The sequence below is a fragment of the Mustela putorius genome, unplaced genomic scaffold (assembly GCF_011764305.1).
Source record: "Mustela putorius furo isolate JIRA1106 unplaced genomic scaffold, ASM1176430v1.1 tig00003983_pilon_pilon_pilon, whole genome shotgun sequence".
Classification (NCBI taxonomy): domain Eukaryota; kingdom Metazoa; phylum Chordata; class Mammalia; order Carnivora; family Mustelidae; genus Mustela; species Mustela putorius.
In genome coordinates this window covers 22223439-22248167 of record NW_025422123.1, presented here as the reverse complement: position 1 = coordinate 22248167, position 24729 = coordinate 22223439, and the positions used below count along the sequence as shown (strand labels likewise).

Here is a 24729-nt window from a genome sequence, read left to right as displayed (position 1 = left end):
AATGTCACACAGAGGAAACAGATGATTAGTGTTAAAAGATTTTTACAACCTTTCTCAGAAGTGATTCAGCCTTCCCTATTTATTTACTTAACTATCCATTTAATTGCTAAGTTCCCCAGGGGGTTTAAAACATGTTCAGAAACTCTTGGATACTTCCTCCAAGAAGGTGGATTCGTTTGTGTTCCCCATGAGTCTGGGCTGGTTCTAGTGACTTGTTTTAAAGCAATAGAATATGGTGGAAGCGAGGCTGCATGCTTCCAAGCTGCATGATTCAAAATCATAAAAGATGATATTATCCCCCTTGTCTCCTCTGCTCCCAGCTGTGCATAAGCATTGGGAACCCTAAGTTGACATATACGAAGTCCAGCTCACCCAAGGCTACTATGCTGGAGGCACCATGAGGAGAGGACAGAGATCACAGAAAACAAAAGGTGCTCAAGGACACCCATCTGTCTGCTCAGTTCCTCCAGGTGAGGCCCAAGGCACACAGATGAGAGAACCTTCAGGTGGTGCCAGCCGCAGCCTTTGAGCTGCCTGGTGGACACAGAGTGGAGCAAAGACGGACGGTCCCCAACAAATGCTGCCCAAATTGTGAGCTCCTAGATTTGTGAGCAAAATCAATGCTGCTGTTTTTAAAGCCACTAAGTTGGGAGGTGTTTGGTTGTGCAGACTTAGATAACTGAATGTATCCCCACCTGCCAGCCAGGTTAAAAACACGAGTACAAAGGTATAAAAGTATGGGTTCTCTCTCTCTCCCCCATGAAAAGACACCAGAAGTCCCTCAACCAAAAACATACTGATCGGATAATATTTAGGTGGTGGAATTACACAGAGCTTTTGGCTCTTCCTTTGTTCTTTTCTATAATAGGCAGATTATCCAAAATTGGGAATCAAGTTATTCCTTCTATGGTTAGAGAGTAAATCAGTACATGAATAGCTGAATAAATAAGTAGGGAAGAACGAATCACTTCTGGAAGGGCCATGACAATTTTTTGGAACACTGATCATTGGCTCTGGGATGACACATTGTATCCCATCTCATTCCCATTATGTGCTTATTAAAATGCACATGTTCCATGACCTTCTCAGTGCGCTGAGCCATCTGGCTTCACAGAGGCTGCGTTCATTCACAACTTAGGAAACATGACCCGGGAAGAGACAGACACAACTCCAGGTGGCTGCCCAGTGATTTGTATCCAGATTGTCTCTGGGTTCTAAGTATATCCTTCATATAATGACTCAGGGAGAAGACTCCACAAAGCTCAGAGGCATGGCTTGACACCAGCATAGACTGATCATTGGTGGAAAGTGAGCTCCCAGCATACCAATGGCAGGAGAAGATTGCTGGGAAGATAATAATTAGTGTTCCCTAGACACATTTCAGGTGCTCCTTGTATAGAGGGGAAACTGTGGGAATCGCTCGTCAGGCTTTGACTGTGTGCAGTGTTTGGTGGGTGATGACATTAGCTTTCTATTTCCACATCGATTGCGGCTGTCAAACATGCTGAGGAAGCTGTGCTTAGTAAAAAATAATTAACATTTTCATGCCCAGGGAAAGATGTCATGGACACCTAGGCCTCCATTTGGTCTAAAAACAGCAGGCAGTTAATGTGGTAACCTGGGAAAGTGTGTTGTGCCTTATTACTGTATTAGGATGAGAGCAAAGACCAGACAAACAAGAGTATAAAACTTATCTTTATTTTCAGAACCCGGGAATGTGTTCATTATTTTAATAATATTTGAGGCAAGGATGAGCTGGTTTCCCAGTCCAGCTATAAATAACTTGCTTTTTGTTCTTTGGACATCCTTTGGCCAGCTGTGCCCACCCTTTTGACATCACAGCAGTGGTTTTTCCCCCTTTTATTTCCTTATATTGTGAAAATGTTGGCTATAGTGTGACATCAAATGCCTTGGGGAATGAAAGCATTCACTTTCACTTATTTAGTGATTAGTATGTGCCAGGCATGAAGAGTTTTGCACGTATTAAATCTCTACTTGTCCTCATGATAGCCCTGTGAGGTATCATCCTCATTCTGTAGTTGAGAAAACTAAAGGAAAGAGAGAATCCTGCCCAAGATCAGCCAGCTAGTATACAGCAGAGCTGGGATTATAAAGAGAAAATAATAAATACGCTATCAGATTTTCAGCACTAATTACATAGCAGGCTCTGTGCTAAACGCTTTATGTGTATTAAGAAAAATTATCCCAAACTTGGAAATAAGGCAAAATGATGACTGCATGTCTTACCATGCTGGAATATTGTCTGACAGGACAATTCAAGCATTATCTAATTGTCTAGGAATACATCTTTGACTTTCTATTTACTCCTGATTCAGGCCCAGATGGCATTAGATGAAAATTTCTAGCAGATTGCAAATTACATTACAAATAATTTGTAAATGGTGGGGATGCAAATAATTTCTGTGGAAAAGATCACTTAAGATCCTACAAGATAGTAACCAGTTTTAGAAATAATGTAACCATCCTTTTCCAACACTTCTTCATTTTATTATGTATACCAACTTCTGTTCTCCTTTGTGATTCTGCTGGCTTACTCATGAATGAGATAAATAGCTCTTTGTCTCAAGTTCACTGTAAGTTTGGAGGATAGTCATGTCTTTAACATCTTGAGAATTACACTGTTTAACACTCACAAAATCCAATGAAGTAGACGATGTTGTTTTCTCTGTTATACAAAGAGCCTGAGAATAGAAAAAGTCAAATAATCAGTCCAAGATTTTACCTTAATAAGGAAAGTTGCTGGGACATAGACCGAGGGTTGCCTGAATCCACAGACTGTGTTTGAATCAACGAATTAATCTTTCTGTCTGAGTCATTGAGGGCAGGACCTTGCTCTATATACTTATATAAAAGAGCCTATCGTAATAGACACTTGGCATATTTACATATCAAAATAAATTACAGAAATAATATCACACCTTATAAGACAGGGTGTAATATTTTACAAAGCTAATAATCTGGGAAATCATCCCATTCCAGATGCAGTATTTGTAAATACTGCTTTGAAACTCTCTTTTCTTCTAAAGGCTTAAAATATTGGAAATGTTAGAATTTTCTTTAAAATTATTTGGCATTGGGTAAGTTAGTCATATTCAGGATAATGTTTTTACTAAGATAATGTTCTTACTTAGTTCTTATTAATGGTAAGAACTATTTGGCGACCAACTCCTAGGTTGGAGTCCTTGCTCTTGATTTTGGATTAGCAACAATGTCTCTGTTAGAATATGAAGATACTTTCTCTTCTTTTTACTTCCCATGCTTGAATCTGCCCCGCTAGGTTGTTGTTCTTTCCTTACTGCTTTTGAGGGTGTAATTGGTTTTCAATTGTATTACTGTTCTCAGATTCCCTCTACTAGAATCAGCTACAGCACTGTTAAAAATTCAGTTTCTGAGTTTTACCTCAATTGTTTTGAATCAGAATGATTGGAGTCAGGAATCTGAATTTTTAAGAAATTTCTAGGTGACTCTGATAGAGACTCTGTAATTGGTTTGGTTAAAATTCAGAAGCTATGCCTTCTAGTCCTTTATTTTCTAGACAAATTACTGCTGAATTCTGGCTTTAAATTTTTTTGTTTATTTAAAACAGGAATAATGGCATTTGTCTTAAAGATAATAGTTGTAGTATGAATCTAAAGATGCTGACTGACCTTCCGTGAACGTTGGTAGAGACAAGGTCCAGAAATCTCTCAGGATTCTCAGGAAATCTCATTGGGGTTCAGGCTTGGGGCACCTCTGAAAGGCAGAACAGAATTGCTGGGTTTAGGACAAGAACCTGGCAGGAAGTGATATAAGAACTATTATATAAACCCACTAGAGGGATTCAATAGGGTATTTTTGCTGGTTGGAGGAAAAAAATCAGCAGACTTAAATCTAGATCAATAAAGACAGTGCAATCTGAGGAATGGGAGAAAATGATGAAAAAGGAAAAGTCTCAGAAAAATGTGAGATAGCATTAGTTGCAAAATAATGTTAAATTATGGGATTGATGTAATGGGGATACTAAAAGGAAAGAAGAGAGAAGAGGCAGATAAAACGTGCATTGCTAGCAGACTTAGCTTACAAAAAATACTAAAGGAAATTCTTGATGCTAAAAAGAAGTTAAACCAGAAAGGAATTTGAATTCATATATTAAAAAAACACAGTGTGCTAGTAAAGGTAATTATGCAGGTAACTATAAAAGAAAGTAAAATTACATATTTCTTAACTGATTTAAAAATTGCATTGAATAATATCTATGAAATTATACTGGTGGACCTATAACACATAGGTGTAATATATTTGACAAGAATAGTACAAAGGAGCAGGGGAGGAAATGAAACTGTATTAGAGTAAGAAAATGAAATCAGATGGTAACTCAAATCCCTAGGGAGATACAAAACAATCAGAAATGGTAAATAAGACAATTGATACAGAAAAACATCTGTATATAGGTTTTTTTTCCTTTTATCTCTTAGATATGATTATATAAAATAATAACTATAGCACTATATTCTAAATCTTTATATCTTATAGAAAATGAGTTAATATAAATCTGAAGTAGATTCTAATAAGTTATTATAACCTTAGAGCAAACATGAGTAAAATCACTCAAAAATAATCCAAAAATTGTTAAAGGCTAAAATCATACACAAGAAAATATCTATTTAATACACAGAAACACAGAACACAAATGAAAGATGCAAATAATGAAAAAACAGAAAAATACAATGACAGACATATAGAAACTATAAAGTAAAATGAGGGCACCTTGTTGGCTCAGTCAGTTAAATATCTGCCTTTGACTCAGGTCATGATCTCAGGGTCCTGAGATTGTACCCCACGTCAGGCTCCCCTTTCCCTCTCTTCCCCATTCGTGCTCTCTCTCTCTCTCTCTCAAGTAAATAAATAAAATCTTTAAAAAAAAAGAACTATAAGGTAAAATGAGACATAAATCCAGCAATATCAATAATATTAAGTGTGAAGGAATAAAATAATCCATTTAAAAGGTGGTGACTGTCAGACTGATAGAAAACAAGATCCAAATATCTACCATCTATAAGATTCATGCTTTAGTTTCAAAGATGTAGCCAGGTTGAAATGAAAAGATGGTGTGCATTTTTTGGACCCCAAATCTGTGTTTTCCCACACCAGTTCAGTTCTCTCACATCAACTGGATGTACCACCCAGTCCTATTCTGAAACTATCTACCCGGTATTAACATCAGACTTCACAACTTAAAGGACTTAGTCCCACAAGCCTATCAGATGAAGAGATACATAGAGAGGGTCTAGAAAGGTCCTAAGCCTCTGTCCCCCATGGAGACAGAGTGCCACCCTCCTGGCACACGGATATGCGCACCAGCTCAGGCGCTCTCCATGCCCCATCAGTTAGGGTTTTTTAATGGAGGTTTCATTATGTAGATATGCCTGATTAAATCATTGGTCATCAGATAACTGAACTCAATCTCCAGCTCCTCTCCGCTCCCCAGAGGTTGGAGGTTAAGGTTTGAAAGTTCTAACACTCTCACCAATGGTTGTTTTCCTGCCAACTAGGCCTCATTCTGAAGCTATTTATGCCCCCCCTCCCCACCTGAATCATTATCTACCTAAAGACAGTAAATTCCAAGGGTTTTAGGAGCTCTGTGCCAGGGACCTGGGATGAAGACCAAATATTTATTTTTTTATTACACCACAGATGGAAAAACATATTCAATGTAAACAGCAACCATAAGAGAAATGGCGTATTTATAGTAAGATGAGAAAAAATAGACTTGAAGATGAAAAATATTGCTAGAGACAAAGAGCAACATTGTATAATCCCCTAATATCATCCAATGGGGAACTGGTGGATGGGAAGAAAAGGAGGATCAGAAGTTATAAGGCTTGCTTCCTCCTATAGGATAGGTTTGGGAGCTGTGGTGGGCCTTAATATGAGCAGGGCCCATTAGGGTAAAAAAGTTCCAGGTATATGAGCTGTGCCAGAAGAGATCAGGACAAGAAGACATTGTCTCTAATTCCTTTCTCACGGACCTCACAGTTTAACCTTTAACTTTGGTCATGGCCTCTCTACGAACCCTCAGTGGAAATGATTTTATGATCAGGTTGAGTCCTAGAAAAATGTACATTTTATATCTTATTAGGAGTAAGACTGAGAGAATATAAATTACTTGGCAGGATGGTGATTCAATTTAATGGTTGAATGGAATGTGTGCCTTGAAGGGGACTCAGTTAAGGGAAAGAAGTGATGAATAATTGTGAACAAATGGGAGAAAAGCACTTGGGAAAATGAAAGATGTTTTAATATAGCTTAGGAAGGGCAAAATTCTCCCATTCTTTTGCTATTTTAATGACCTAGTGATAATAAAAGCCAAGGATTCATCCATCTTTTCAAAAAGACAGTTTAACAGTGATCGGGCAGGTTTTGCGTAAAATCTCAGGTGGCCATCATAGCCCAAGGTGTTTTTGTTTAGCACTAACACATATGATAAAATTATCACTTTTATCTTTTACAAGTGAGTACAGTTCTTGCTTATTGGGATTATACCACTTACATTTATTTATCAATTAGATTCATTCCTGAATTTTTAAGAGAAGGCTTGTATAATGAACAATTTTCTTTTGATCTATTCCTAAATTTTTAAGAGAGGACTTATATAATGAAGAATTTTCTTTTGATCCATTTATAGCTTTGAAGAAGTATTCTTAATAAATCTGTTTTGGGTCTAATAAAATCAGGTCTACATTTTAAAATATGCCAAATCTGTTTTTTTCTGTAAGAATAGAGAAAAACAGATCCTAAATTTGAGAGAATTGTAAGTTATAAAATCTCTTCATCCAAATGTATCCGTGCCCTTCTTGTCAGAGAATTATGCTATTTTAAAATAAAACTTTTATGCCTTTAATTGGGAATTGGAGCATTGACTTATTTCCATTGTGTAGATCTCAAAAAATAATTTCCATTAGAATCCATATACCCCCTCTTTTTAAAAGATTTTGTTTATTTATTTGAGGGAGAGAGAGAGCGAGCATGAGAGGAGAGAGGTCAGCGGGAGAAGCAGACTCCCTGCCGATCCCTATGTGGGACTCCATCCTGGGACTCCAGGATCATGATCTGAGCCGAAGGCAGTCGCTTAACCAACTGAGCCACCCAGGCACCCCCCATATCCCCCTTTTGACAGGACAAAGCCTTACTCAGGGTCACAAGGCCTTGGCACTTGTGGGTTGCTATGTGAGATCAATGACTGATATTTAGAGGCTACATTGGCTTAGATTAATTAATTAAATTAATCAACAATTAAGTTTTAAATAATTAAATTGTTTCCATTTAAATTTTATCCTTTCTTATCTGGCCCTGCAGTGGAGAAGGGCTTATTTTTAGAAGCAGTTAATATATGTGTGCATCAACAATTTTGAGAAGCTCTGAGTAAATTTCACCTCATAAACCTCTTTGATATTTGCAAGGTAAAATCACTCTGAGAAAGAATGTTCATGCAGGGAAGCACTTTGGGTCATACAGTCCACCCTCTCATTTTATGGATAAGGATGATGGGGGCATTTTTGACTTCTACTTGTCCTTGAACTACCACTTAACTGGTCCCTAAACTCTGACATTTTTACTTTCTAAGTATTTCTCCAATTTATTTCTCCTTCTCTTTCCCTACTCCCATTTTTTATTTCTGACCCCATCAGATTTAGTTTGGAAAACTCGCTTTACTGACTTCCTTTCATTTTCTTTTAAATCTGTTTTTCACACAACTTCCCGTTCAGTTATTTGAAAAGCAAATCTCGAAAAGATACTTAGTATGAGCAGTCATTAAGGAAATGCAAACCGAAACCACAATAACACCACCTCACACCTGTAGGTTAGCTATGTGCACACACACACACACACACACACACACACACAAAACGGAAAATCGCAAGAGTTGCCAAGGATGTGGAGAGATTGGAACCCTCGTGTTTTTGTTGGTGGTTATGTGACATGGTGACGCTATATGGAAAACAGGTTGGTGGTTTCTTAAAAACTTAAGCATAGAGTTATCATGTGAGCCATTTGTTCCACTCCCAACTATGTATGCAAAAGAACTGAGAACAGGCACTCAAACAAACACTTGTACACAAAGGTTTATAGCAGCACTATTCGTATTAGTTAAGAGGAAACAACTCAGATGCGCATGGAAGGGTGAGCGGATAGACAAAAGGTGGCATATTCATGTAATGGAATGTTGTTCGACCATAAATGGAATTAAGTACTGATAGATGCCACAGCATGGATGAAGCTGGGAAGCCTGCTGAGCAAAAGAAGCCAAACACAAAAGGTCACATATCCAGTGATTCCTTTTATACGAACTCTCCAGAACAAGTAAATCTATAGAGACAGAAAGCAGATGAGTGGTTGCCAGGAGCTCGGGCTTGGCTTGCTTTTGCTAGCTTTGAAGATGGAGGAAGGAGGTCATAAACTAAAGAATGTAGCCAGCTTCTAGAGGCGGGAAAGGCAAGGAAATGGATTCTCCACTAGAGCTTCCAGAACGGAACTCAGGCCTACCCATACCTTGCATTTAGCCCAGTGAGACCTGTGTCTCTGACCTGTGGAACTGTAAGGTAATAAAATTGTGTTAAGTTGCTTAACAAAAAAAGAAGCAAACCTTGGCATACCACCTCCTCCCCCCGAGCTTCCCAGGAGCCTTCATGGCTATTAGGAGACAATACAAGCTGCATTGGGATCTGATTCCTGCCAAGCTCTCCATGATCCTCATACACCACTGCCTTCTCCTTTCAAGCACCCCTTGGCCTGCATATCATCTCCTGCCGGACTCAACTCATACTGCTCCCCCACTCCCAGGTCCCTTTTTTGGCATTCCCCTAGCATCTCCGGCATGTCTCTGTCCTTGTCCTTGTCCTTTGTAGTTGCATCGGTTCGGTTTATGTGCTGACTCGAGGTCAAGGCCTATCTTCAAGCCCCAAGACTTATACCGCACTCTCCCCAAATTCCTGCAGAGAATAGGCCTGTGAGCGTTTGTTGAATGCATAAACAGACAAAATTATTTCCAGAGAGGCAAGTGACTTATAGGAAATTATTAACAGAGCAGGGGAGTGAGTCTCGTTCCCAGGCTGGTGTTGTTAGCAGCTGCCTGGTAAGACCCAGCAAGGAGAACTGGTCTGTCATTGCACCAGATCCTTCTCTTCAGGATCTGTTGTTTGGGGACCAGGATAACTGAGTAAAATATTACTTTTTCTCTCTCTACTTTCCCTTTCCCATTTCCCCAAGTGTAACCTTGCCTTTTGATGTTCTTTTGGCATAGAGAAAGTTTTTGTTATTGAGCGGGAAGCAGAAGTTGTCAGTGAGAGTGTTCTCTTCCTGGCTTTTGTTTTTCTAAAGCCTCAGCTTTGACAAGTTTATGCTAAACTCTTTAGAGGACAATCAGAGGAGGAAAGATTTTTTTTTTCCTGCCTTAGATCAAGTCAGAAGGTCAAAAAAAACGAGAAGTGGGTGCATGGGTGGTGCCGAAGCGGAGATGTCTGCTTAGGAAGGCAGTGTGGGCCTGACCATGAGGCCATGGGAGAGGGGAGCTTGGGCGGAAGCTGATCACTAAAGGGCTTTTCCCCAGTTTTCAAGCATCACCTAGCCTTTTGGATTCTGGGGTGAATGCAAGCTGAGAAGGAGCTCTGGAGAGATGGATGCCACCCAGATTAGCACAAAAGGGGCTAAAAGTTGTATTTAGTTTAAGAAAAGTATTTTAAAATAGGTATTTCTCACATTGATACTCATTTAAAAATGGATAAATGGAGTAAAGCATCAAGCTACAGGGAGGTGGTCTAAAAGATTCCCTTACTCTCTAAAATCTCAGTTCTGGCAACCTGCTTCCGTATCTGAGATGATCACATTTTAACTTTTTAAAAAATTTTATTGCAGTGAAGTTACTGGAAGAGGAACAGGGTATGCTGGAAGGACTCCTTCATAGGAAGCCAAAGACCCTGGCTGTTTCCCAAGAGTACTGGGTGAGACTGTGAAGGAGGTAGGTAGATTGCCTTCAGGGTTAACTTCTGGGGGGTGCTTCTGTGGCCCCCTTCTTCTGCTCTGTTTCAGAAGGATTGTCAAGTTTGTTCTACCCTTATCAAAATCTGCAAGGTAGATATGGACAGGTTTCAGGAAACCTGCTCTGCCTGTAGGAATGCAAGGGAGACATGAAAGTGATATCAAATCACTATCAGACATTGACTCCATAGCATGAAGCAGTTTATTGGATCATTCAGTCACCTACATATGAAGACAGGACTCCAAGGGAACAGATGTCAGAAGCAAGGTGTTGACTAACTGGGGGGAGGAGCAAGTTGCTGGAAAGGTTAGGAAGTTAGGACTGTGGGTGCCATTGAGGTGGGGACGGGGGACAGTGTGGGGACCTGTGTGACTGCACACCAGCTGTTGAGAACCGACATGGAAGCAGCGGGCCCCAAGTCAAGGATAAGGAGTGTCTTAACTTGGGCTGCCACAATGAAACATCCCAGGTAAAACTACAGATATTTATATTCTCAGAGTTCTGGAGTCCAAGATCAGGATGCCAGTGTAGCTGGGTTCTGATGAGAGCTCTCCTCCTGGCTTATGGCTGGTCCCCATCTCCATGGGCGGGGGGTGGGGGGTGGGAGGGTACACAGCCTTTTAGGGGTGCATATGCATAGAGAGAGAGTCAGAATGAAGAGCTATTTCTTTTCTTATAAAGCCCCCAAGCCTATTAGATTAGGCCCCCACCCTTATGACCTCATTTAACCTTAATTAGTTCTTAACAGTCCCATCTCCAGATATACTCACATTGGGGGTTAGGGTCTCAATATATGGATTTTGTGTCAGCTGGAAAGGGAGAGCAGAAAGTTCGTTCTTTTGCAGGGATAGAGAGGAGGGGTTTGGGGGAGCAGAGAGCCTACTCCTGATGATACTTGCTTCTTCCTAAAGTGGCCTTCTTTAAGACAACAACAAATTCACGTGATTTTTCTATAGAATTATGGGGCTGTGGGAACAATACAGTTCTTTTGTATGAAAGACAAGTGTACTTTGGAATAACCAGTGGTTAATTAGGAGGGAGGATGTGAGCATTCCTAGTTCCAGGGCTCTATAATTACACATGCAGGATTAAATCACCAACATATTAAACATTCAGTGGTGTCACTCTTCCAGGTCACGCATGGTAAAGTTCATCAGCTCTGACATCCCTAGTGGTGGTAAACTTGATCACTTATCAAATCAGGTGCTTTTATTAGTCTCCTTTTTACACTTCTATATGCATGTCACCAGGAATAATTTGCAAGTAGGTCACAGATTCGTATCTATTGCTGAAGCCAAATTACTAGCAGAGGGGACTGTGGGCAAGGAAAAGCTTTTTCATGCAGCCATTGTGGAAGGGTGTTGGTATCAGCGTCTGAAAATCACCTGTCACTTGAGATTTGATAAGCCCAGCCACTAGAAGTGTGACTTCCAATTTAGAATCAGTGTGTCACTTTCACGTTCTTTTAAATACAACTTGGGACTTTCTGTGGTGGTAGTTGACCAAATATTCCTCATTTCGCTAGAAGGTAAGTCTTCCTTCTTTTGAAGATGATTCCAGGCCACATTGACTAAAGGGAAAGCTTATTATAATTGCCCAAAACAACTTTTATAGCTTATGTTGGGGGAAGGAGAATGTGACACCAAAAGTATAATAATATCCCTACTGTGAATTTTGTAGAAATGGAAGTGACCTTGTTCATGCATCTTTGTAACTGAAGCCATGGGCTCATGTCATCCTCATATAAATATTTCAAGGATAAAGTGAAATGGCGTCCCTGGGAATTTAATTGCTTCCCTTTGAAGTAACAGACATATCATTTCTCTTTTCCTCTCTATCAGGTGGGCTTATTTGAGTGGATGGAGAGATAGCTTGTTTCTGCTCGGGCAGAGCTCCACAGACCAGCTGGCAGGTAACCCCCTGATTCAAGTGTTTATTCCACTCATTCTTTTTTTCCTCTTTTCTAACTAAATCACAATCGCTGGAGATGTAGAGTAAACATCATTTCATAAATATGACCACATTAAAATATATATATATATATATATCCTATATATATATCCTTGCTAAAAAATCAAAGTTAAAATAGAAATGGCAGGCTGGGCACAGTAATTGCAACTTGCATCTCAGAGAGTTAATGTCCCCAACGGTTGTCACTATTTTCATTAGTTATGTTCTCTAAAGTCACTGTGAACACTGAATGAGCAAATATGGAATCATTGCTTCTAGGGGGAATGCAGGAGTAGTTTCCTCTTAACTTTGGTCACAACATTTTTGTCAGCCAATCTATACGGGATGCTTTTTTTTTTTTTTTTTAAAGATTTTATTTATTTATTTATTTATTTGACAGAGATCACAAGTAGGCAGAGAGGCAGGCAGAGAGAGAGAGAGAGAGGAGGAAGCAGGCTCCCTGCTGAGCAGAGAGCCGGATGCGGGGCTCGATCCCAGGACCACAGGATCATGACCTGAGCTGAAGGCAGCGGCTTTAACCCACTGAGCCACCCAGGCGCCCCTACGTGATGCTTTTTATGCATGTTTCTGTAAGATGCCTTATGTCATACAGCCAACAGCACCATCAACACACGCCTGAAAGAGCTAATCAAGCATATGTATTTCTCAGTAAAACACATCCCAGCCTTCTTGCTCCTAGGAACACAATGGAGCACTTTAGCACCACGGTTGGGGATGGGGTGTATTTAAAATAGCCAAATAAGGGTGCCTGGCTAGCTTCACTGGAAGAGCATGTGAGTCTTGATCTCCAGGTTTTGACTTTGAGTCCCATGTTGGGTGTAGCCATCACTTAAATAAATTTTTAAAAACTAAAAAAAAAAAAAAGAGAGAGAAATAAAATAGCCAAATAACCAATAAAAACTCAAACATGTGAAAAATATGGTGTGAAGTAGACTATGAAAAGACATTTTGTTTACAGAATGGGAGCTGAAACAAGAAGGCAGAGTATGACCTTGTTTGACCTATGCTGGGAACATGCGTGCAGGATGACTCAGTTTTTTGCCTCTCTGTGCGTCTCTGTGAATGATCACGAAAGCACTGTGAATATTGATTTGGGAATTACAAATACATTTTAGTAAGTAGGTGAATTGACAAATAGGAAACTCATGAATCATGAGGATCTACACTCTTTAATAAAAGAGCGTATTAAAATCAGTAAGAAAAAAACACAGATTCCCAGTTGAAAAATGAATGGACAAAGGCAATGATTAGGCAGATCTCAGAATAAGAAATGACTCCTGAATTTGCACAAAGATGCTCAGTCTCCTCATATTAAGAAAATGCAAGTTAATTTAAAATTAGATTGAGATGTCATTTAAAACCTATCAGATTCATGAAGACAGAAAATTTTATTAAAGTGCTGTGCTGGTGAGGTTGTGAGGAAGTAGGTACTCATATTTTGCCTGTGGGAGTGTAATACGATATGATATTAAATTAAATACTAATTCGCATGCCCTTTCACTTAGCAGTTCCACCTCCAGGAATTCATTCTATAGATAAAATTGTTTTTACATAAAATGACATATATACAATGTTATTTACTGCAACACTGTTTATAAAAGCATGAATCTTGAGAACGAGCTAAATGTCCATCAGTAAGTCTTTGTTAAAGAAATAATGATGCACGAAGACTATGAAATATTATACAGCTTTATAAAAGCATGAGACAGCTCACTGAGATATACTGAATTAAAAAGGTACGCAGTATGTTATCACTATGTGTGTGTGTGTGTTTCTACCATCCAAATGGCATTTAAGGTTTAGCATTCTTCTAACTGCCAGTTGATTTTATGTTAGCCAAGGTCGTCTATACTGTTATTTGATCACATTTGGGTACTTGAGGATACTGGAGTGCTCTTCCATCCCCTCCACCCCTAAACTTAATAGTTTTTTAAATGAATTTAAATTTCTAGGGAGGAGAGTTGGTGGGGAGAAAGTAGGAAACTGAGGAGTACACATTATCCTGCCTTAGCCTACTTTTCTATATATTACCTAACTTCATCTATATCAAATCTATATTTAATTTTCTTCCTGCTGGTGGACACCACACACTCCTTCCCATGGGTCTTTGATTATAAACAATTTAGGTCATTCATCATCCGCCTCCAGCCTCAGAAGATTTCCATGTACCCCTCCATTTTTTTTTCTCGAACTATTTAAAATCTCCTGAGACCCCATCCTACTTCAGTGTCTCACATCAAATTTCCATGCCTTTTAACTTACTGAGAAAACTGAGGCCATAAAGTATATAATGTCTCAACTTGTTCTCCCTCTTTAAGAGATTTACCTATACATCTGCTCATCCTGATTTTCCCTGTTCTCCACGAAGGATGAGGGCCTTGATATTTAAGTTCAACCTTCTGGAGCCTGCCTTTCCTTGGCCCCTTGTAGGGTGAAACTCTCCCTCTTTACTGATTTAGTTCTGCCTGCAGATAAAGATTCTCATGTTTCTTCCATTTAAAAAAAAAAAAATCCCCCCTTACCTTCTTCAATCTCTGGTGACTGTCATATTTTACACTACTTTGTTTATTCCTCCAAGTCTCTATGTTCTGCCTCCATGTCCTCTCCTTCCTCTTCACTGGGGGTTCCCAGGGAGTTGGTGTCTACAGTCCCACTCTGGAAATTACTCTGATGAAGGTTATAACTGTCTCCCCAAATGTTGCAGCCAATGCATAAATTTCAGTCACTATCCTACAGATCTTTTCTTAGAATCACTGATAACCAGTCAATTCTTTCCCCTTAAAAGCCTTGCTCTGGACACTTGAGTGACCTCCCTCTCCTGGCTTGTTCCCCCTTCCTGACGGCTCCTTGTCACTTGCCCCTCTCCCTTTTATCCATGAAACACTCCACGTTCTGGGGAGAGCATCAGTCGCCGGCAGTATTTCTTGCCTTTTTTTTTTGTTTGTTTGTTTAATTCAATCACTTTTGTGGAGGTATAAGTTTTGTCCAATAAGTAATGTCCTCTTAAAGTACCCAATTTGATGAATTTTGACAAATGTACCCACTCATGGATCTGCTACTACAAACCAGACACAGAATACTTCCACCATACCTTTTTCCTTTTCTGTTTATCCCTTCGTCTGCTTCCTGACTCCAGCAACCAATGAAATCTTTGTTTTGTCGGATTAGTTTGCCATTTCTAAACTTTATATAAATAGAAGCATACACTATGAACTCTTTTGTTTCTGGCTACTTTCACTCAGCATAATGTTTTGATTCATAATGTCTCTGAGTGTATCAGTAGTTGGTTTCTTTTTATCACTGAGAACTACTTTGTTGTGGTTCAAAATATTTTCTTGATCCATTCACGTTTTCCAAACCCTATTTTGATGTTTTTTTTTTTCACCAAATCTTGTTCTTAGGGCCACCTGGTAATAGTTTCATGCCCTTCAACCTAAGTTTCATTCATCTTTTGTTGTTTATATGCTAGGTGGATATATAGTTTCTTTATACACTACAAGAAAACCAATCTATGATTAAAAGTTTATAAAGGACATGTATATGTAAGTGAACTTATCTAGGATATTTTTTGAAGTTTTGAATTCTTAATGATTTCTTTCCAAAGAAATTGTATATAATCAAGGATATACTTTTCCTCCAGAGGTCATTTTTGTCTGTGGGCCATTTTGGCACTTTGACGGCAGCAGTGATAAGGTCTCTGGAGAAGTCTACGTTGAGTTGCGAGGTTGGAGCAAAAGTCTTCTCACAAGGCATTTTGTTGGTTCAAAGAAACACTACATAATATTTATAGGGATTTCAGTTATAAAAGTTGGTAAATGAAAGGTAGGGCTTCCTATCTGTTCCATTTTAGCTCTTTGAGACTCTCATTAGTTTTTTTTTTTTTTTTTTTAATGACAATCATCCTTTCTCACCCTGTTGTTGTTTCCTGAGCCACTTCATGTACTTCCATTGTTTTATTTACTACTCCATGTGAATAATTCTTAAATCTCCATCCCAAAAAATGCACCCTGCACTCTCATTCACATACTTGACATCTCTGCTTGGATCCAGTGTAGGAATGTGTCTGAGCTGAATGCAACACATTCACTATCCTCATTCCAATTCTGCTTGTTCTCTCCCTGCCTTTGAATTTTTCCATTTTCTCTCCCTACCACCTACCCCAAGCTGCTGTGGTTAAGCGTGGAGTCTTTCCAAGAATGTTTTGATTTTGCATTGGTCACAGTCCCAGCAGGAAACTGAGGGCATACTCATCTGACGTGACTAAGAGGTATGAAAACCGCTGTGTAAAGGGACCATTTACAACATGTGGGTTGGTTTAGGGAAACCAACAAGGGATGGATCAGTGTGCTGGGACTAGGACAGAACAGAGTGCCTCCCGTCCTGTCCTGAGAGGGCCTGGGGAAGGGGCAGCGTGCAGAACTGGAGTGAGTGGCCCTAGAGAGAAGATTGCCTGATGGAGGCTGTGGTCTTCTGTGGCGAAAAGCAGACAAGTAAAATTTCAGACCTCACTCTCTTCCTGTGTTTCTGTCTTCTGCCGGTGCCTCCTGCTGGCTGAACCCAGCTAGGAGCAAGCAGAGGGACTATCGGTGTAGTCCGCACGGCTCGGCCGTCCCCGTCAGGGAACAAAGTGGAGAGGCATGGAGGGTGGACCTGGAAAGCCAAATGGAAAATATTCCACACAGACTCTTTCTGCAGGGACTCAGCGTACAGCTGTTACTATTTATATTAGGGTTTTGCTGACCTTGATGCAATTTCATACATGTTCCCCCTCTCATTCTCTGACATTCTTTCTATCCTGTTCCCTCTGGCACTGCCATTTCCTCACTTTTCTTCTACACTGGCTTTCTGCCTCCAGCTGAGCCCTACTTCCCAAGAGTTTTGGCAACATGTGAGACTCCTCAGCACGGGTTGGGTCTCCTACTCTCTGGGATGTAGCGACACTATGTAATGATCGAAGCTGGTTTTTTTCCCCTCAGCAAAGACTGGTTTCCTGGCAAACCTCCACCAGGAAAAATCATCTTCCCAAAGACTGAAGAATCTCCCCATGTTCTAGGTGCCAGAAATGGGGAGATAATTAAAAGAGAGCAGGCTGGGGACTTTGTTTAGGAGAAATTATTTCCTAATGTTGTCTAGATGTTACTAAACATCTTTTCTACAAACTTTCCAAGGTTTGGAGACAAGAAAACATAGTGTGTCTTATTTCGAGAACATCTACACAGAAGATCCTCCCTACTTACCATATTCCCTGGCTTTTTTACTTTAAGATGTCCTATTTTATTCTTCTGAGGAGGGAAATAAGACTTGTTCTCTCAATTCTTTGAGGTTTGGTGTCTGTGAGTTGGTTTTGTTTGCTTGTTTGTTTGTCCTAGAGACGGAAGGAGGAAGTGCAGAGGAAGAGAGAGAATCTTAAGTAGGCTCCATGCCCTGCACAGAGCCCCACAGCAGAGCCTGACATGGGGCTCAATCTCAGGACCCTGAGCTGATATCAAAGTTGGCCGGTTAACCGACTGTGCCACCCAGGAGCCCCAATGTATTTGTGAGTTTTAAAAGACTGGTGAATAAGTAGGGAAAATTCTATATAACAAGGAAAATATTTATCATGGACATATATGTTCCTTGGGAAATGTCACCTCTTCCATTCTGTAAGATCCTTGTGAGTTTCTTTCATGAGGTTCACTGTCCTTGGCCACAGAAATGGACATTTCCCACAGCTGGGCCAATCATAGAGTCCCATTCCTCTAGCAACATGCTTGGAGAGAGTTGTGTATGTGCTCCCCAAAAGATTGATAACAATCCCTGCCTGCACTGAGATACACACTTACAGAAGCTTTTTTTCAACTGGAATTGTTAAACTGAGATGGTATGAATTTGGGGCAGCTGTTTGCAGTCCAGTTCTTATATGCAAGCAATAGAAAACCATTCGGGATGATTTAAATAGAAATAGGTTCCTGGGTAACAGAATTCCATTCCAGAGGGAATGGCCAGAGAATCAGGTACTATGTTCAACAACCAGGAATATGGCCCTATCTTATGCCTCAGGATGGGTCCAGCGAGGACAGCATAACCGCTGTGGTAGAGCACAAAACTCTCCAGGTTCCAGAGCTGACACTGTGTGAACAGGACCCTGGGAACCACCACAGGGCAGCCACCACTGTCCCAGGAACATGAGCTTGTCAGGGAGACCTTGGAGTTTTTGCTCTCTCTCTCTCTTTTTTTTTTCCTTTGCTCTTTCTTTGGTTTAGCAGCATCTAGATCCAAATTTAGGATAGCTGTGTTTGATTGGTGTCGTCTGGGTTACATGCCTGAACCCCAGCTGCAAAGCAGTTTGGGAAGACAAGCATTTGACATTTGCAGCTTCCGCAGTGGGAGAGCACGTGCCCCACCAAGACTTATGAGGTGGGAAATTCCCTAAACTGAGAGAGGAGTTCCAGATGCTGTGGAATAGAAAAAAGACCAAGACATTACAGTAAACACCTTGGTCAGTCATGGGAGAACAGGTCTGCAGAAGTAAGCCAAGGTAGGGAAGGAAGAGAAGCCAAGAAATGAAGAAACAGACAAAACCCAGATGATAATATTGAAGCCTCCGAATCTAGATGTGCCTGAGACTTAAAAAAACAAAACAAAACACAACAAAAAACAAAAATACAACAAAACCCTGGCCTATTTATGTAAGCTGATAAATTCTCCTTTTTGGCTTAAGTTAAAAACTCCCTTTTAGTTGAGCATCTGTCACTTGTAAACAGGGGACTTCTGCCTTTTATGGTGCTGCTTTCGTTATTAATGTTGAAATCATATTCTTGTTCTTTATCGGGGCATTTTTACTGAGTTTCTTCTGCCAATACTTGCTGAATACTCTTGGCGTGTTGGGACAGGGAGAAACCAGAGTGAGGAGAGAGAGAATCCCTGTGCCCGTCAGCCAGCCTTATCGACTGGGCCTTATGCTGTCTCCATGCTCCCTCAGATAAAACTCCCCAGCTTAGGGGCGTCTGAGTGGCTCAAGTTGGTTAAGGGCCTGTGTTTGGCTCAGGTCATGATCCCAGGGCACTGGAATCGCGCCTCTCCTATGCCTCCCCGCTCGGAGGAGAGTCTGCTTTCTCCTCTCCGTCTGCCCCTCCCTCTGCTCGTGCTCAGTCTCTCTCAGATAAATAGAATCTTAAAAAAAAAAAAAGTTCCCCAGCATTTCTCTGATTTTACATCCGTCTTGTTTCCAGCTGAAGAGACTGAGAGCTAGTGTCCAGCTACAGGGACCAGGTGTCTACTTTGATTCTCTCAACGATCTGTGGCTTTGTACAGGGAATCCATCTGTAAGCATGTGACCGAGGGACGACTCTTCCCCTTCTGGAAGCTGGCGTACCTGGGGCCCTGTGGAATTCATTTTCTGGTGTAGAACACACACTGGGGACTTCTCGTGTGGGGGAATGAATAGTCTGGAGCTGTCCGCACAGTCCTCAGAACGAAACACTTGTAGTCTTCCCCTCTTCATCCTCTTACCTATCTATCTCATGGGCTCACCCTGGTCACAAGGCGCTCACCTCAGCTTCACAGAGCAGGGGTTTGGGGATGGGTGCTGGACACTCCAGCCTGCCTGCCTGATCTCTCTCTTTCTCTGATGGTCCAGGGGCGCGCTAAGGCCCGTGGGGCTTTAGCCCAGCAGAAAACAGTGAGAGATCAGGAACTTAAGAAATGGAAAAAAGGGAAGTCTCCTGTCTTCCTGGCATCCAAAAAGGTGCTCATTGTTCCTGAATGGCCGAGAGGCTCCTATGGAGAACGTGGTTCTCTGAGCTGACTTCTCTGGGAGGCTGGACTGGAGATTTTGCATGTCTCTAGAACTTTTTGGGTTTGTGAGAACTGGCCCCTCAACCTAGGAAACCATGATGAATTCCAGGCTGCCGGTCGGGTAGGGAGCAGAGCAGTAGAATGAGGCAAGGATGATCAGGGTGGGCGGGTAGGTCTAGGTTGGAGCTTATCTCTTGTCACCTGGGAGTTCTTGAACAGATGGGGCGCTTGGACCCCGATGTGCCTGTGAGCTGAGAAGCCTTTCGTCCCCAGGAGGCAGCAGGTTGACCACAATGCCTCATCATCCAGCCAAGCTGATGCCAAACAACTCTTAAGCCGTGCCTCATCTGACACTATCTAGGTGTGCACATTTACACTCTAAATCCTCTTCGGCACTGGGATTTACAGGGAATCTACTGAGTAAATAGCAGATACCGAAGAACTCGGCGGTGAGATGTTTTTAACTTTTCAAACACGGTTGGCATTTCACCTCCCTTGAAGCTTCCAGACTCTGGAATAGAGCATGCTTGTGGGCTGGATCTCCCTCTGAACTGGAGGTTTTCGCAGACCTGAGTAACTGATGAGCAGAGCCGGGGGTCAGCGTGAGCTGGAGATCCCAGAGGAAGTGAAGGCCGGATTTTTAAACGACTGTTCAATGCTTTCAGGCATTTCCTTTTCCATTAAAAAAGAATTATACATTAACCTGATTTGGGATATGTAAATAAGCTGCCTCCTTCCTCTTATTTTCATCTGCTGCTCTGCAAAATCCATTCTTCCTCTGGAAATGGAAGGAACTGATGTAATTGTTCTGTGGGGAAGACAATGAGGGGCTGTGAGATCCTGGCCAAGTCCATTTCCTGCCAGCACTGCTCCTTCTCTCTGTTTAATTATGAGCGATTGTTTGGGCTGTGATGTGAAGAAATATTAGAGAATGGAAAAAAAGAAGAACAGAGCTCAGAATATTCTGCTGCAACTGATTCATGTTTTGGCAAGAACTCAACTCGATTTTATGCTTCAGCCTTGCGACGGTATCACAGGGAGCAACCTTGCCATATAAGCACATAAAGTCCAATTCTACGGTTTATTTTGAAAAGGTCCAAGTAAAAGCATTTGAAAAATGTAGGAATAACATCAGCCATTGGGTAAAGTTCTGTGTTAACCATGTGCAGTGCCCTCATCCTGGGGACCGAAGTTATTTTAAACTGGACGTGATGAGCTCTTCCTACAGTTAGAGTTAGCCGCCGTGTCACATCTGACTGTTTAGTTTTCGTATATTTGACAAGTCTCATATTTTACAGAAAGGCTCTGATTAGTTCTCACTGTATGTGCTCAGGGAGGGACCTAAAGCCAGGGGAACTTGAACCCTGTGAGGAAGGCTGGGAACAGAGAGTTGGGTCTTTTTTTGTTTTTGTTTTTCCCCTGGATCTGGTTCTGAATCAGGCAGTTCTGAACAGAAGTAGCCTCAAGGGGCTGCTCCTGGGAGAGTGAAATCAGACTCCACAGGGGAAAAAGCAGGCATTTGTGGTTTCTGTCTTTTGATTACTAAAGTAAAAGATGAATATAGAAAGGCATAAAAAGAAATTGGAAATAGCCTAGGACCCCATAACCTATGGATAAAATCCTGTGAGACTTGAAGTCATTTTCTAGACATATATTTACACTTAAGCATATATATTTGAATGCACCAGTGCCCCCTCCTTATCGGTGGTTTCACTTTCCGTGGTTCTCGCTACTGCTATGTCACAAGGCCCACATCATTCACCTCACATCATCTCATCCCGGGGGCGTGTTATTCTCTCATATCATCACAAGAAGGCTGAGTGCAGAACCATCAAATATTTTGAGAGAGACCACATTCATATAGCTCTTCTTCCAGTGTATTGTTACACTTGTTCTATTATCAGTTATTGTTGTTAATCTTTTAACTAATTTAGAATTAAGTGTTATCACAGGTACGTATGTATAGAAAAAGGTATCGGGGCACCTGGGTGGCTCAGTGGGTTAAGCCTCTGCCTTCAGCTCAGGCCATGATCCCACAGTCCTGGGATCAAGCCGTGCATCGGGCTCTCTGCTCAGCGGGGAACATGCTTCCTCCTCTCTCTCTGCCTGCCTCTCTGCCTACTTGTGATCTCTGTCTGTCAAATAAATAAATAAAATCTTAAAAAAAGAAAAGAAAAGAAAAAGATATTGTATATGGACATTTCAGGACTATCCATGGATTCAGGCATCCACTGAGGGTCTTGGAAGTATCCCCCGCAAGTGAGGGGGGTGCTCTAATTACAAACATTTGCCATAAATTGCTTTGTAATATACTTTTTCCTGAGCATTTTTCTTGCTTTTAATTCCAAGGGAACATATTTTTGTAACTGGCTAAGATCGCATTTAGCAGTGGTACGATCACTGTGGATATTAGACGGTTTTCTGTGAGTTGATATTGTGGTTGTCTTAACTTGTGTTTCTTTGAGTATCAGTGAGGTGGAGCTTTATTTTCCAGATCTATAGCCATTTAGGTAATTCTGGTGTCTTCCCGTATTTCTATTGGGTGGGAATTCATCCTAAATGATTTGAAGGATCTCTCTCATTAAACCTACAACTCCTTTTATCAAACATTGCAAAAAGATTTCAGTTTTTTGCCTTCTTACTTTGTTCGAGATTTTCTTTTTAATGGAAAGATTTATATACTTATGCAGTCACATACACCAAGGTTTTTTTTTTTTTTTTTTTTTTTTTTCTTTGTGTGTTCTTCTGCTGCTTTTATGCCCAGAAAAGCCTCTGGGCACCAAGATCAAATACTTTTCACCAATGTTTCCCTCCAGTTCTTTCATGGATGCAATTTTACATTTAACTCCCTCTTATATCTGGCATTTCTTTTGCTGTATGATGTGCAGGATGGTTTCTGATGGTACTTGCATTTGTCGAGTCTTCTTTTCTGTTTTGAATTCATTTGTCTCTTCTCATACCATTGCCACAGTGATTCCACTATTGTAACTTCATTATATGACTTCAGATGTGAGGGTAAGACTTCCTTCTTTTTCACTATTGCTTCAGAATTTGCTCGGCTATTTGTGCCAGTTTAGTTTTTTTGGATAAATCTTGGGCTCATTTTGTCAAATTGCCTTTGGAAAATGTTCCTGTTCAGGAACATAATGTTTCTATTTACTTAAATAGACTTTTATATTCTTCTGTGATATTTTGTTGTTTTCCTCGCTCAATCTTAACACAGGTAGTTTGTGGGGGAAAATTTTATCAATTTAGTGTTTAAAAAAATCAGCTTTGGATGAAAATAAAACACACTGGCTGATAACTTCCTGTTCTGCTTGCCACTCATGCATTATTGAGATAATCTGAGCACTTGTAGAAAAGAGAATTATTTTTAATATCTGAATAATATCAAATCCAAAGTTATAAAAGATTTCTCCCTTTATCAAATATGTTCAATAAGAGCAAATATTTAAAGCATTCTATAGGGCAGCTGGGTGGCTCAGTTGGTTGAGTGGCTGCCTTCGGCTCAGGTCATGATCCTGGAATTCCAGGATCGAGTCCTGCATCAGGCTCCCAGCTCCTTGGGGAGTCTGCTTCTCCCTCTGACCTCCTCTTCTCTCTCACTCATTCTCTCTCAAATAAATAAATAAAATCTTTAAAAAAATAAAGCATTCTATAATTTGATATGTTTCTACTGGAAAATTTCAAAAGATTTTTACCTATGATCTTGTCAGAAAGTGAAAATAATCATTCTGATTAGTCCTTCTTTACAAAGTCATCAATGATTAAAATACCTTCTTTGCTTAATTGAATGTTTTCAACTGAACCAAGGGTCTACTGATTTTAATTAGTAAAGATGACCAGAGCAACTGTATTTCGATATTCAACTAAAGGTAGATATTCTGGATTCATACCTAGGACTTATTTACAATGACTTCTAAGTATTTATTGGCGACGTAATCTACCTAGTTTGTTTCCAGAGAAAAAACTATGATGCCCATGCTACAGATAGAGTCTCAGCAAGGAATATACTAGATTTATACTTGAGAAATCCTATTGACATTTTTCTACAAAAATAGTCCCAGTTAAATGAAATGAATGGTATACCAGCACTTACTTGACAACTGCTGTGGAGGACTGAAAGTCAGAGACCACTGAGAGTTTCTCCTCCTCAGGACTAATGAGAACAGGAACAGGAAATGCCCCAAGTGACACTTGCTGACAGGGAATTAATGGTAGGAAGTGACCTCGAAGCTTGCTTGGCTCCCAAGAAATATAAACGGACTTTCCCTGGCAGCTAAAGGCAGATAATTCTGAAACAAGGGAAGTGTAAATTAATTTTAATGGGAGTGAGAAGAAGCGAGTGTGGAGTTAGGACCAGTTGCCAACTATACAATACCAACCAGAATTTGCATCAAACCACAAAGTAGTCACTGCCTTTCAGGTTCACTTTTGTACTCTTTACCAAGCTTCCCTTCAGCTACAGAGAAATCAAACTGTTCAATATTTTGTTTTCTCTACTGCAAAGAGTCAGGTTTTGTATTTCCTCATTAATCTAAAATCACTATGGGAAAAAAATGTCATTTTCTCTTTTTGAGATTATTCCAAATACCTACAAGGTCTAGAGATGTAGAGCTTTAAAATTTTATTTTTGTCTAGTCCATGAATCAAGATCATAGATCAACAAATGAAAGAATAACTTAAAAGGCTGAGGTTCTTCTAGAATGATTTATTTGTCTTAATTTTTAGAATCATTTATATAATATGGACATGCAAATATGCTGCAAATACCATTCTTGGTTCCTGCCTTATTGAGTCAAAAGAGAGATTGTTGAATAATTCCTGAGTAGAGCATTGAGATTAGTACAAATTTGAGATGCTTGATTTTGCAGCATAGTTTTTTGAGCTAAAGCAATCATACTCAAATGCTTATGAGTATTTACGAGGAACTTTAAAAAATTATT

General features: G+C 40.4%; 1 long non-coding RNA gene across 1 annotated transcript in view; it reads left to right on the top strand.

Moving 5' to 3' along the window:
• LOC123389531 overlaps positions 1-24729 on the top strand; it is an 89369-nt gene that overhangs the window by 33192 nt on the left and 31448 nt on the right. The window contains exons 3-4 of the long non-coding RNA XR_006604148.1: positions 9913-10015; positions 11878-11948. This is a non-coding gene — a long non-coding RNA (uncharacterized LOC123389531). The remainder of the gene's footprint in view (positions 1-9912; positions 10016-11877; positions 11949-24729) is intronic.